The 11,630-nt window shown below is 46.2% G+C and overlaps 1 long non-coding RNA gene across 1 annotated transcript; it reads left to right on the top strand.

Moving 5' to 3' along the window:
* Positions 1–278: 278 nt before the first annotated feature.
* LOC310890417 lies at positions 279–6,704 on the top strand. Its single transcript, XR_014577251.1, has 2 exons — positions 279–1,061; positions 4,507–6,704. It is a non-coding gene; the product is annotated as an uncharacterized lncRNA (long non-coding RNA).
* Positions 6,705–11,630: the final 4,926 nt, after the last annotated feature.

Here is an 11,630-nt window from a genome sequence, read left to right as displayed (position 1 = left end):
AAAGTGGGGGGGGGGCGAAGCACCAAATTAGGGGAAGGAACCCCAAAATTGTGGGGAAGAACTCTGAAATGGAGAGCTGAAAACCCGAAATTGAGGGGAAACCCCCCAAAACGGCGGGAAAACCCTCCATAAACACGAAACCGGTAATGTAACAGAGCAAAAAATGGCGTCCTACGGCACGCTGCGAGGCTCAACTTTCTGGGGAGTGCTGGGAAATGTAGTTCTTGGCCACCGGGTTTCCGGGAGTCCATATTGTTTTCCCAGAGCATGCCGGGAGATGTAGTTCTCGGACACTGGGCTTCCGGGAGGCCATGTTGGTTTCCCATCTTTGCTAGACTCCGGGTGCTCTGGCTTCACAGATGTAAGAAATGGTCCAGCAATTCGTGCCACTAAGGGGTTTTGAAGGGTTAACATTGAGGCCTGGGTTTAGGCGAGAAGAGAACAAAGGGATTTCTTCGGAGAAAAACTGCTGACTTTGCACGAATGTGCAGTAACTTCTGACAGCCGGCCAAGAGACCACTAGATAAGGAGGAAGAATATGAGCCTCCCTGTCCGAGCGGCCCCCAAGAAACTAACAGAGACTGATAAGCAGGCGCACCTGGGAGGACTTCGGATTCGGGAAACCAATTATAATAACCCTGCCTCTTCTAGAAGTAGTAATGAATATGTATTAGCCTAGGAGCATAAAAACCAGCCGCCTTACGTAACAGGTGTGCGTCCCGGTGGAGCAGAGACTCCCGGCGCACCCAGCGCTGTTTGCTTGCCTCTATTCGTTTAATAAATTGTAAACTCTGATTGTAATCCTATTTGGAACTCAGTCATTTATAACAATTGGGGGCTCGTCCGGGATGGTCTTGGTTCCTGAATTCTGACTTGATCTAGGAGGGGCGCCCCCACCATTTGGTGGCTCCTGTTCGAGTCAGGTCAGGGCTAATGCCATCTTGAACCTGAATAAGGGCAAGCAAAGATTTAGATTTTTTTATGAGCTCCCTTTGCCGGCTGCAGCACTGTATTTTGCCCGTAATTCTGCGCGCGAAGATCCGAACGAAGACGACGGAGTCGTAAGTATTTAAGGCGTATACCGTTCGGTTGGGTGGGTTTCGGTTGCCTGTGTGTGTGAGAGTGTGACTGAGACGGAACGTAGTTCCGAAGCGATTGTGGAGGTCTTCTAACCGCGGTTCCAATCTCCCGCGAGGGACTTGGCCGGTGAAGGACCGAAGCGATTCCTATAGGATTCGTGGGTGGGTGATAGGTCCTAAACCCCCTGCAAGACACTCTCACTAAGGCAACCAAGGGCTGTAGGAATTGCCACAGTAAAATTCCTAGATGGGTCAGACAAAATTGAAGACCCGGGACCAGAGAAAAGGGAGCAAATTACCAGACATACCACCAGAAAGTCCATTAGGGATAATGATTAGAAATTGGAACGATAGGGGCCCCAGAAAAGGGAAAAAGTAAATTAAAAATGGTTCAGTATTGTATGACAGAATGGCCAAAGGAGCCTTTAAGACCACATGTCTTTTGGCCCGTTTTCGGATCCTTTGAAGACTGGGTTTGCCAGGCCTTAAATATACATGTTAATTCAAAGGAACCTTTTAGCCAGGAGGAAAGTGATTATGCAGGATTATGGATCAGGATCTCACGTCCTTTTCCAGCCTCAATATTTACACTAAAAGCAGACGAGAAGTTTGACGAAGAAGAGAACAAAAAAATAAAAAATAAAAAAAAAAAAAAGGAAAAAGAAAAAGATGATGAATGGGAGTCATTGGATAACCTACCACCTCTATATCCTAACAATCCACCCCCGGTGGTGCATCTTGTAATCCTGTTTTGTTCTTAAATGTTTTGACTGTGTCAAGGAGGAAGGTGGGAGCATTATCTAAGTAACAGTTTAGAAGTTTGGGTATATTCGCGGTGGTGTTCGGTCAGTTTCCCAAGTATCGGGGGAGCGGGGCTGACTGATTATCAAAGTGGTAGAACGGAGAGTCACTTCTTTGGTGGTTCGGGCCTGAGCCCTGGGAATTTGGTAAGAAGGGGGAGAGCGAATTTATTTAGGCCTCAATACCTTTTTAAACCCCCATCTTGACGGATACACAGGAGTGATTCCTTGTTTTGTGTAGGCTTACTAACAAAGTGCATGAGAAAAATTAGCATTTGGCTTGAAATTCGGTCTTATTGAAATGTAAATTTTGTGGAAAAGGTGTTATTGTTTGTCTAGAAGACAGAAGGCTGAGTGCTTCAGGTGTTTTTCCGAAGTCCTGCGGATTTATGATTGGAATGGGGCTCATTAATAATCTGAAATAGTAAAGTTTGTATGTGGAAAGAAGAGTTTAATCCCAGAGAATTGGGACATTTGGGAAGAAGATTAGGAAAAGATAGTAAAAACCTGCAATAAAAAGGTTTGCGTGGAAATTGAAACAAGGGACAGTAACTAATATAAATAAATAAAAGGGAATGGGAAATCAAGGAAAAGGGGAAAATCCAAAAAAAAAAAAAAAAAAAAGACGTCCTAAAAAAGAAAAAGCCTCCTTGGGTGCATATTGGCACATTGGAAGGATATTGTTAGAAATGGGGGCACAGAAAGCAAGAGGACTTTCACTAAGTATTGCAATCAATGGTGGCCACTATATAAACTAAATGGCCACTTTATGGATCAATCGACTATAACAGTGTCTTGCAATTAATGTTTTTGAGGAGAGAAGGGAAATAGGATGAAATGTTGTATAGTGATATGTTGTTTCAGCATGTTGGAGGGAAAAGGTTTGGAATTAAGTTGGCCCCTGACTGAGCCTTTGGTGTTGGCATTAGAAAAGTACGGGCTGGAGAAAGATAAAGGAAGTGTTAAAAGGGTTGTTGAAGGTGTTAAAGGTTGTGTGGCATGTAGTATTTAACAGAGCTGTTTGAAGTTGAATGAGCAGGGGAAGAGGATGTAGGAATGTTAATAGTTCCGCCTCAACCCGAGGCTGAGATCTCTAAATCGCGGTGTGAGCCCTCTGGGGCAGGGGGACCGTGATGGGTCCGAGAGAGTTGTCGTGGAAACAGAAAAGCAGCTAACTTTTGAAACAACCTGAGTTCGTGTGTGAGCTCAGATTGCCAATGGGACCGCTCAGGGAACTTTCAACCATTGCATTCCCCTGACCGACCCCCTCACTGAGACCCTAATCACCCCGGAAATTATGTAAATACTAAAATCTGGTTAAATTGGCTATTGGGAATTGAGAATCTGTTCCAACAAGGTCCAAAAGAAACCCCTATGGAATTTATGGAATTTTTGAATTTCTGGACCAACTTTGAAATGCAATGAAAAAAAAAAAAAATGGACCTGGCTTAAAAAAAAAAAAAAAAAAAAAAAAAAAAAAAAGAGAGAGAGGCAACTGGCTAACCTCTTTCCAGGGCAATCAGCCCCTGATATCAGAAAGAAATTGTCTTAGGCTGCAGGACAAACAACAGTCAGGAATGATGGGGACCTGGGGCATCTACCCTAGCAGGTCCACTAGTTGAAATAAAGCTAGGAAACGAAGACAGGCTTGAATTTTTTGTTGGTTATGGGAGCTTCTTTCTCTGTGTTAATTAGGCTGTAAATGTAATAGGAGCAACATATTCAGTGTTAAATAGTTTAAAAGGACGATTAGGAACTAAGACAACTACAATAATTGGAGCCACAGGGAAAGAGGAAGAATGGTCATTCTTACGACCCCTTGATTTGCGTTTTGGGGGTGAGGAACTAACCCATAAATTTTAGTATGTACCAGAATGCCCGATGCCACTCTTGGGACGGGATCTATTAGCCAAATTAGATGCAACAATAACCTTTGAGGATGGAGAATTAATAATGAAGGTACCTGAGTCCAAAGTAGGCCAAATCCTAATGATCAAAGATAAACCCTTTGTTAATATTCCAAGAGAAGTAGAAAATGCAGTTATAGCAACAGTACGGGAAACAGATGTACCAGGGAAGTCGAAACTGGCACAACTGGTAAAGGTGGAATTAAAGGAAGGAGCCAAACCTGTTTGAATCAAACAATATCCACTTAAGATAGAAGCTAGGCACGGGAATAGTGAAAATTATTGACAAATTTCTCAAATATCAGATTCTGGAAGAATGTAAATCGGAATACAATACTCCAATTTTTCCAGTAAAGAAGCCGAATGGCGAGTATAGATCTGTACAAGATCTTAGAGCAATAAATGAAATAACAAAGGATATTCACCCGGTAGTAGCTAATCCTTACACATTGTTAACATCTGTGAAAGAGAAATATAAATGGTTTACCGTGATAGATTTAAAGGATGCCTTCTTTTGCATACCTCTTGATAAAGATAGTAGAAAATTATTTGCCTTCAAATGGGAAAACGTATTGAAGTTTTTGGACCACATATGGTAACAACCGTTTTGGAACAAAGGGGGGGGGCACTGGTTATCACCCAGCCGGATGATGAAATATCAGGCAATCCTAACTGAACAAGATGACATAACCTTGAAAACGACTAACCTGTTATATCCAGCAGTATTTCTAGGAACTGTTCCAGAAGAAGGACCGTTGGAACACAGTTGTGTGCAAATAATCGAACATACGCCAGCCACAAAGATTTGAAGGATGTACCCCTTGAAAGGTATTCAGTGGGAATACCACACTCCGTGGCACCCACAAAGCTCAGGGAAAGTAGAAAGGATGAATCAAACAATAAAACAACAATTGGCTAAGTTAATGATCGAGACACAGCTGCCCTGGACGAAATGCTTACCATTGGCACTTTTAAACATAAGAACTAAACCACACAGTGAGACTGGATTATCATCATATGAAATGTTATATGGTATGCCTTATTCTCAAGGGATGCCCCTAGGGAACAATGTAGTTGAGGATCATAGTATCCAGAAATACATAATTACCATTGGAAGGAGATTACAGGAGATAAGAGAAATTGGGATGATGACTCAGACACCACCTTTAGGATTTGCTATTCATAAAATACAACCAGGAGACAAGGTCTTAATAAAAACCTGGAGAGAAGAATCATTGAACCCCCGATGGGAGGGACTGTACCTTGTTTTACTTACTACTGAAACAGCTGTGAGAACAGCAAGAAGGGGTTGGACCCACGCATCCAGAATAAAAGGACCAATAACTACCGAAGCCTGGAGGGTTGAGTCCACTCCTGGGGAACTGAAACTGAGACTAAAGAGGAACTGATATCCCAGCAATGAGGTTCTGCATGAATTAAGGGCACTGGATAAAGAGGACAAGGCTGAAGGGAGGAAAGGGAGAAGGCAAGACCGGGGTAGGACCCTCCACTGCGGCGTGTATGGTCTACCGAGGGAGGCAACCCCTATGGGTATTGACCGCCGAGTGAGAGTGCCTCGACCGGACTTCTCCCACACCAAGATCAGTTTGTCCTGAGAAAAATAACATGAGAACCTTTTAAACCCATAATAAAATTGTGATTAGTTTTTCCAGGAGCTGGATCACCCTGAAGGGCTGAATGGTAACACAAGCTCTGAAAGCGGGCCCAACCCCCTGATTGAAGGCGCTTCCCACACTCTCAAGATTGGACGGCGAAAAAGGCTTATAATATGACAGGTCGCCAAAGAGAACTGAATTGTGACTGTAAGTGGAAACCCAACGTGGGAGCTTGGAAGCGTGCATATACGAGTACAAACGGGGCAGACATTGTAACAGGACCACTCGGTAACAAGGACACTCTGTATTATCACGCCCCAAAGGGTAAAGATGGATGGGATGGTCCTTTTCCAAACGGGACGTGGGCCCTAAAGGGACATTATTGGGTGTGTGGCAAACATGCTTACAAGAGGCTACCTGGAAACTGGTCGGGAATATGCTATGGGGGGTACATAAGACCCTTGTTCTTTTTATTGTCACAAACACAAGGAAATCATTTAGGAATAAGATTATATGATGACCTGAACAGAGTAAAACGATCTATTGATACTTCCTTATCCGGGGATAGTGCCCAAAAATGGGGAAAGGATGAATGGCCTCCTGAAAGAATCATACAGCATTATGGGCCAGCCACCTGGAACCCAAATGAGTTGATATCAGGAGCCCGAGAACCTATTTATAATTTGAACCGAATAATTAGGTTGCAAGCTATCCTCGAAGTTGTAACAAATCAAACAGCGACAGCCTTGGATCTTTTGGCTGACCAATCCACTCAAATGAGAAATGCTATATTCCAACATAGAATGGTCTTAGACTATTTACTAGCAGAAGAAGGGGGAGTATGTGGAAAACTGAACGATTCTAATTGTTGTCTACAGATTGATGATAATGGAAAAGTGGTCAAGCAGATAACAAAGGAAATTAGAAAGCTAGCCCACGTCCCAGTACAAACTTGGAAGGGTATGGATTGGGATTTCTTTTCATGGTTGCCTGGTGAACCATGGGTTAAAAGGATGCTGTTTTTATTTTTATGTGGTATAGTGACATTATTGTTTATACCTTTTATGATACCTTGCTTTACGTTGTTGATACGGCGAGTAATAAATAGCACCCAATTTGTGATGACTTCAGTGGAGAGAAAAGGTGACGTGTCGATAATGATGCTTAAGAAGTGGACACCCCGAGAACTGACTGATGAAATCCAATTGTTACTGACAAAGGTTGAAGGAGAGACACGAATTGATGATTAAAAAAAAAAAAGGGAGGAATTGTAAGAAATGGTCCAGCAATTCGTGCCACTAAGGGGTTTTGAAGGGTTAACATTGAGGCCTGGGTTTAGGCGAGAAGAGAACAAAGGGATTTCTTCGGAGAAAAACTGCTGACTTTGCACGAATGTGCAGTAACTTCTGACAGCCGGCCAAGAGACCACTAGATAAGGAGGAAGAATATGAGCCTCCCTGTCCGAGCGGCCCCCAAGAAACTAACAGAGACTGATAAGCAGGCGCACCTGGGAGGACTTCGGATTCGGGAAACCAATTATAATAACCCTGCCTCTTCTAGAAGTAGTAATGAATATGTATTAGCCTAGGAGCATAAAAACCAGCCGCCTTACGTAACAGGTGTGCGTCCCGGTGGAGCAGAGACTCCCGGCGCACCCAGCGCTGTTTGCTTGCCTCTATTCGTTTAATAAATTGTAAACTCTGATTGTAATCCTATTTGGAACTCAGTCATTTATAACACAGAGAAACCCCCAAACTGAAAAATGTACCTGCTAATATATTGGGCTCTAAATGTAGCCCTGGGTTAATTGAATAACAATCCCTGGGTAAGATTGAAGTGCAGGAGGGGTTGGCTACGGTTTTAAGAGCCGGTTTGCAGAAAAGGGATTTCCCGTTAAGAAATGGCATATACTGATTGTTCTCTTCCTTGCTCTGCCAAGACTTGAAGCACATCTTGGAAGCCAGGCAGAATCCGTGGAGCCAATGGAGTTCTCAAGCTCGACTTCAGCTTCTTCCCAGCTAGAAGAAGCAAGGACACGCCGGCTGAGTTCCACAGGCAACGCGCCCGTATCTGTAGACGAGGATTTAGAGATGCTACTTTGGGAACTCTCAGACAGCATACTGGAAGCCGAGCTCGACTTGGACCCAGGGAAGGATGAGGATGACCTCCTCCTTGAGCTTTCCAAGATGATTGATGATTGAACTGCATAGTCCTATGGTATATTAAAAAACAACAACAACAACAACAAAAAAAACCTCTTCTTCTTGTTGGATACCCCGAGGTGATCCTTTTTCTAACTGAGGCTTTGCAATGAGACTTAAAGCACAGTTGGAACTGGTAGAAATTGGCAGGATCTGCACTCAGTTGTCCTAAGTTTCCCTGCTGGTCAGAGTTAAGGTCTTGTGCATGGTTCCGTAACTATAGGTGGCTACCTTTGATATCAAGAGGACAAAGCACTTGTTTCTTTTGGCACAGAAAGATGTCCATCGACACGCTGTGGTGGCTGTGAATTGACGTAGTGATGGAGCGATGCTCTGAAGGCTTAAACGGAAAGCTTCTTCCTTCCGCCCCCCTTGGCACAGCTCGATGTTGGGCACATTGTGAAGCCTGGGTGTTCTGATTTCTCGGACAGTTGATACCCAAATCCCGGAGTTACTATGTCAACTCTTGACTTTTATTTGTGTATGCCATTGTTTTGACTGTAATCTTTTCAGATGATGAAGCTGTAGGGGCGGGAGGGAGCAAAATAATTATTCTAGTGTTGTGGACCAAACATGCTGCCAGGAGTGGTGGTGGTGGGGTCAGCCCACCCGGCCTTACTTTCAATTATCAGGGATGATAAAATGGTGTGAAAAGCAGCAGCTCTGCGATACGGCTACGCTACCCCCACTCCCTTCTCTTGTGCTGTACCAAAGTTCCCCCAAGCTTTGGTTGGTGCTTTTTGCTGGTGACAGTAGGACTCCAGGGCGAGTAGTCGGGACTCTCCTGCAGTAACTGGGTCAATTAAGGGTTGGTTTAAGTGCCTCCTGGTTTTTAAAATTGCTCCCCTGAGCTGCTGGCTCTGCTGCCTGCTACAGCAAATGTTCGGGTGCCATCAGCGTCGCACTTGGGCGTGGGCACTGACCCTGCGGAGGAGAGCTGAGACTCGCGTGTATTGTGTACCCTGCCGCCAGTGATCGTTTTCCCCTAGCAGATCTATTTTGAATCATTTCCCTAAATTTTAGAGGAACTTTAGGCTCTTTGTGCTATGATTTGTGAAGCTGTAGGGGCCCTCAGGCATTTGCTGCTGGCAGAGGAAAACCGCTTGTCGAATTTGTTGTAAATACTTTCTGTTTGGACAACAACGCCTGTGTGTGTGTGTGTGTGTGTGTGTGTGTGCGTGCTTTGACGACCCCCTGCGACCCCTCAGCTCCGCGAGGGAAGCTTTGAAGCGGCTCTGGGAAAACCTCTGCGGAAGAAACCGCTGCTAGTGACTTGCGGAAAAGGGACTCCACAATCAGTGAGATTGTAAAGTAGGTATGTTTATTCAGCGCTGGGCAGCACGGGAGGTCGTGGGCATGAAGATTGATGACTCTTCCTCGTCACCGCTAGTTGACCTCTTGTCTTTGCACAGACTCAGTTGCTCCTTGGCTCTTGTCCATCTGCAGGACCAGTTTCTCCCAGTTTCTTAAGACAGGCTCACTCTCTTATGAGGAGACTGACCTTGGTAAGGGCCCCAAGGCTTCTTGCTTTAGTTAATTGGCACAATGCACCATAGTTAGCAAAGACACTAAGTAGCATCCTAGTTTAACGCTGTCAGCGCTCTATCTCTACTTGATAAGATTCTCCTAACTCCCTCTCTCACTGGAGCCCACGCAGCCCTCCGTCCTGCCGAAGGACTTCACGGGGACTTCTGCCGGCTCCGGGTGCCCGCACACAGACAGAAATGGCTTTGAGAGAAAACAATCAGGAGGAGGAGAGCTCAGAGACTGCGGCCGGCTTCGGCCACCTTCCCCTCGCTTTCCCTCTCCGTGTTCAAACCGAGCACTGTTCTGCCGTCAACCTTCGCTGCCTCTGCCCGCGGCGCTGGGCTTTCGCGTGTGCCATTGCTCCTCTACATATTTTATCCTTCCTTTTGTAAGGAATGGTCCAGCAATTCGTGTCACTAAGGGATTTGAAGGGTTAACATCGAGGCCCGGGTCTAGGTGATAAGAGAACAAAGGGGTTTTTAGGGAAAAGTGCTGACTACTGCAGGGGATGTTGCTAGAGTTTCTGAAATCCGGCGCAGAGGCTCCCAAACGAGGAGGAAGGGGGAGCTGAAGGACAATTGAAGGACAAAAGCCTGGGAGGAAGACAACCAGCATTCAGCCCGAGCAAGCCCCGAGAGACCACCAGAGACTGGTACGCAGGCGCCCCTGGGAGGGGTTTCGGATTCCGGAAACCAATTCTAATAACCCTGCCTCTTCTCGAAGTAGTAATGAATATGTATTAGCCTGGGAACATCAAAACCAGCCGCCTTACGTAACAGGTGTGCGTCCTGGGGGAGCAGAGACTCCCGGCGCACCCAGCGCTGCTTGCTTGCCTCTATTCGTTTAATAAATTGTAAACTTTGATTGTAATCCTATTTGGATTTATAACAGCCATTTATAACACTTTTTATATTTGTATTTTATTTAAGGCTGTCTTGCCCCCCTCCCCCCCCCAGCCTCGCTGCTCGCCAATAAAGCTGGCGCAGGGGCTAAGGGATTTGAAGGGCTTGCTTGTACACCTAAGGGATTTGAGGGCCTGCTTGTACACCTTTGGGGACTGCCTCTTTTGGGGGGGGGGGGGGGGGTGTTAGGAGCTGCTTGTATACTTTTTTAGGCATTCCTCTGAGAGGGGGTTGGGAGCTTCGTGTATACTGGGGGGGGAGGGCCTCCCTCGAGGTGGAAGGGGGGGGGTTGGAGCGTTTCTACACTGTAGGGGCCTGCCTGTACACTTTTGGGGCCTGCCTTGGAGGGGTTGGGAACTGCTTGTACACCTTTGGGGCCTGCGTCTGCGCGGGGCGGGGCGGGGGGGGTTGGGGGGTTGGAGCTGTTTTTAACCTTTCGGGCTTGCATCTGGAGGGGGTTGGGGCCTGCCTTTGGGGGGGTGGTTGTGAGCTGCTTGTATACTGTAGGGGCCTGCTTGTACACCTTTGGGGCCTGCGTCTGGGGGGGGGTTGGGGCCTGTGCCGGGGGGGTTGGGAGCTGCTTGTACGCTCTAGGGTCCTCTGGCAGGCTTTGGGGCCTCCCTTTGAGGGGGGCAGTTGGGAGCTGGTTGTACACCTTTGGGGCCTGAGTCTGGGGTGTGGGGGCTGGGGCTGAGGCCTGGGGCCTGGGGCATGCATCTGGGTGGTGGTGGTGGGGGGTCCAGTTCATGGGGGGGGTGGGTTGGGAGCTGCTTGTGGACAGTTGGGGTCTGCATCCGGGTGTGGCTGGGGCCTGCTTGTAGACTTCTGCAGCCTGTGTCTGGTGTTTGGGGGCTTTTCTGTAGTGTTTGGGGATTGCATTTTGGCTTTGGGATGTGTCTAGAGCTTCTGGGGCCTAGCTGTAGTGCTTGGGGCCTGCGTCTGGGGCTTTTCTGTAGCATTTTGGTAGCGTGTTTGTGATTTGGGGTCTGTATCCAGGGTTTTGCCTTTTTTGTAGTTTTCAGCTTTGTGTCTGTTTCTTTGTTGGTTGCCTGGGGTTTGGGGTTTGGATCATTAGTCAGTGTCATTAGCGTCGGGGGGTTGATATGAAGGGTTAGGGTTGTGGTTAGAGTTGTTAGGGTTAAAGAGAATAAGGATTTTAGGGTAAGGGGATCAAGGTTGTGGGAATAAAAATGTTTTTGCACAGAGTTACATCGTTTAGAGGGAAGGAAGGTGGTATTGATATATGCTTGCAGTGATAAGAAAGCTTAACAGACAACCTTGTAAAATGCAGACAACCAGAATCCTTAGAGCAATTGGGTGGAAATCACGGTGTAAGAAACATTACCACCTCAAAGAGGAAAACAGTCAAGAAAAAAATAAAATTGACTAGTAACAGGCCAGCAGCTGTGTATTTTCTGTGAAGCACTGGATAGATTGTGAACATGGATTACCCAGTCAATGGGGAAACTGGGGAGGGTCCTGGTCACCGAGAGGAAAAAAAAAATTATATAAACTGTGTTATGGAACTAGTAGGTGGCTTGTGGGACGCCTGCCATTGCAATCGTGAATAAAAATGCTACCTCACTGAGATACTTGCC

This window comes from Anser anser (genome assembly GCF_964211835.1).
Source record: "Anser anser genome assembly, contig: HAP1_SCAFFOLD_98, whole genome shotgun sequence".
Taxonomy (NCBI): domain Eukaryota; kingdom Metazoa; phylum Chordata; class Aves; order Anseriformes; family Anatidae; genus Anser; species Anser anser.
Note: the sequence above shows the minus strand (reverse complement) of the source record. Positions and strands in the feature narration are given on the sequence as shown.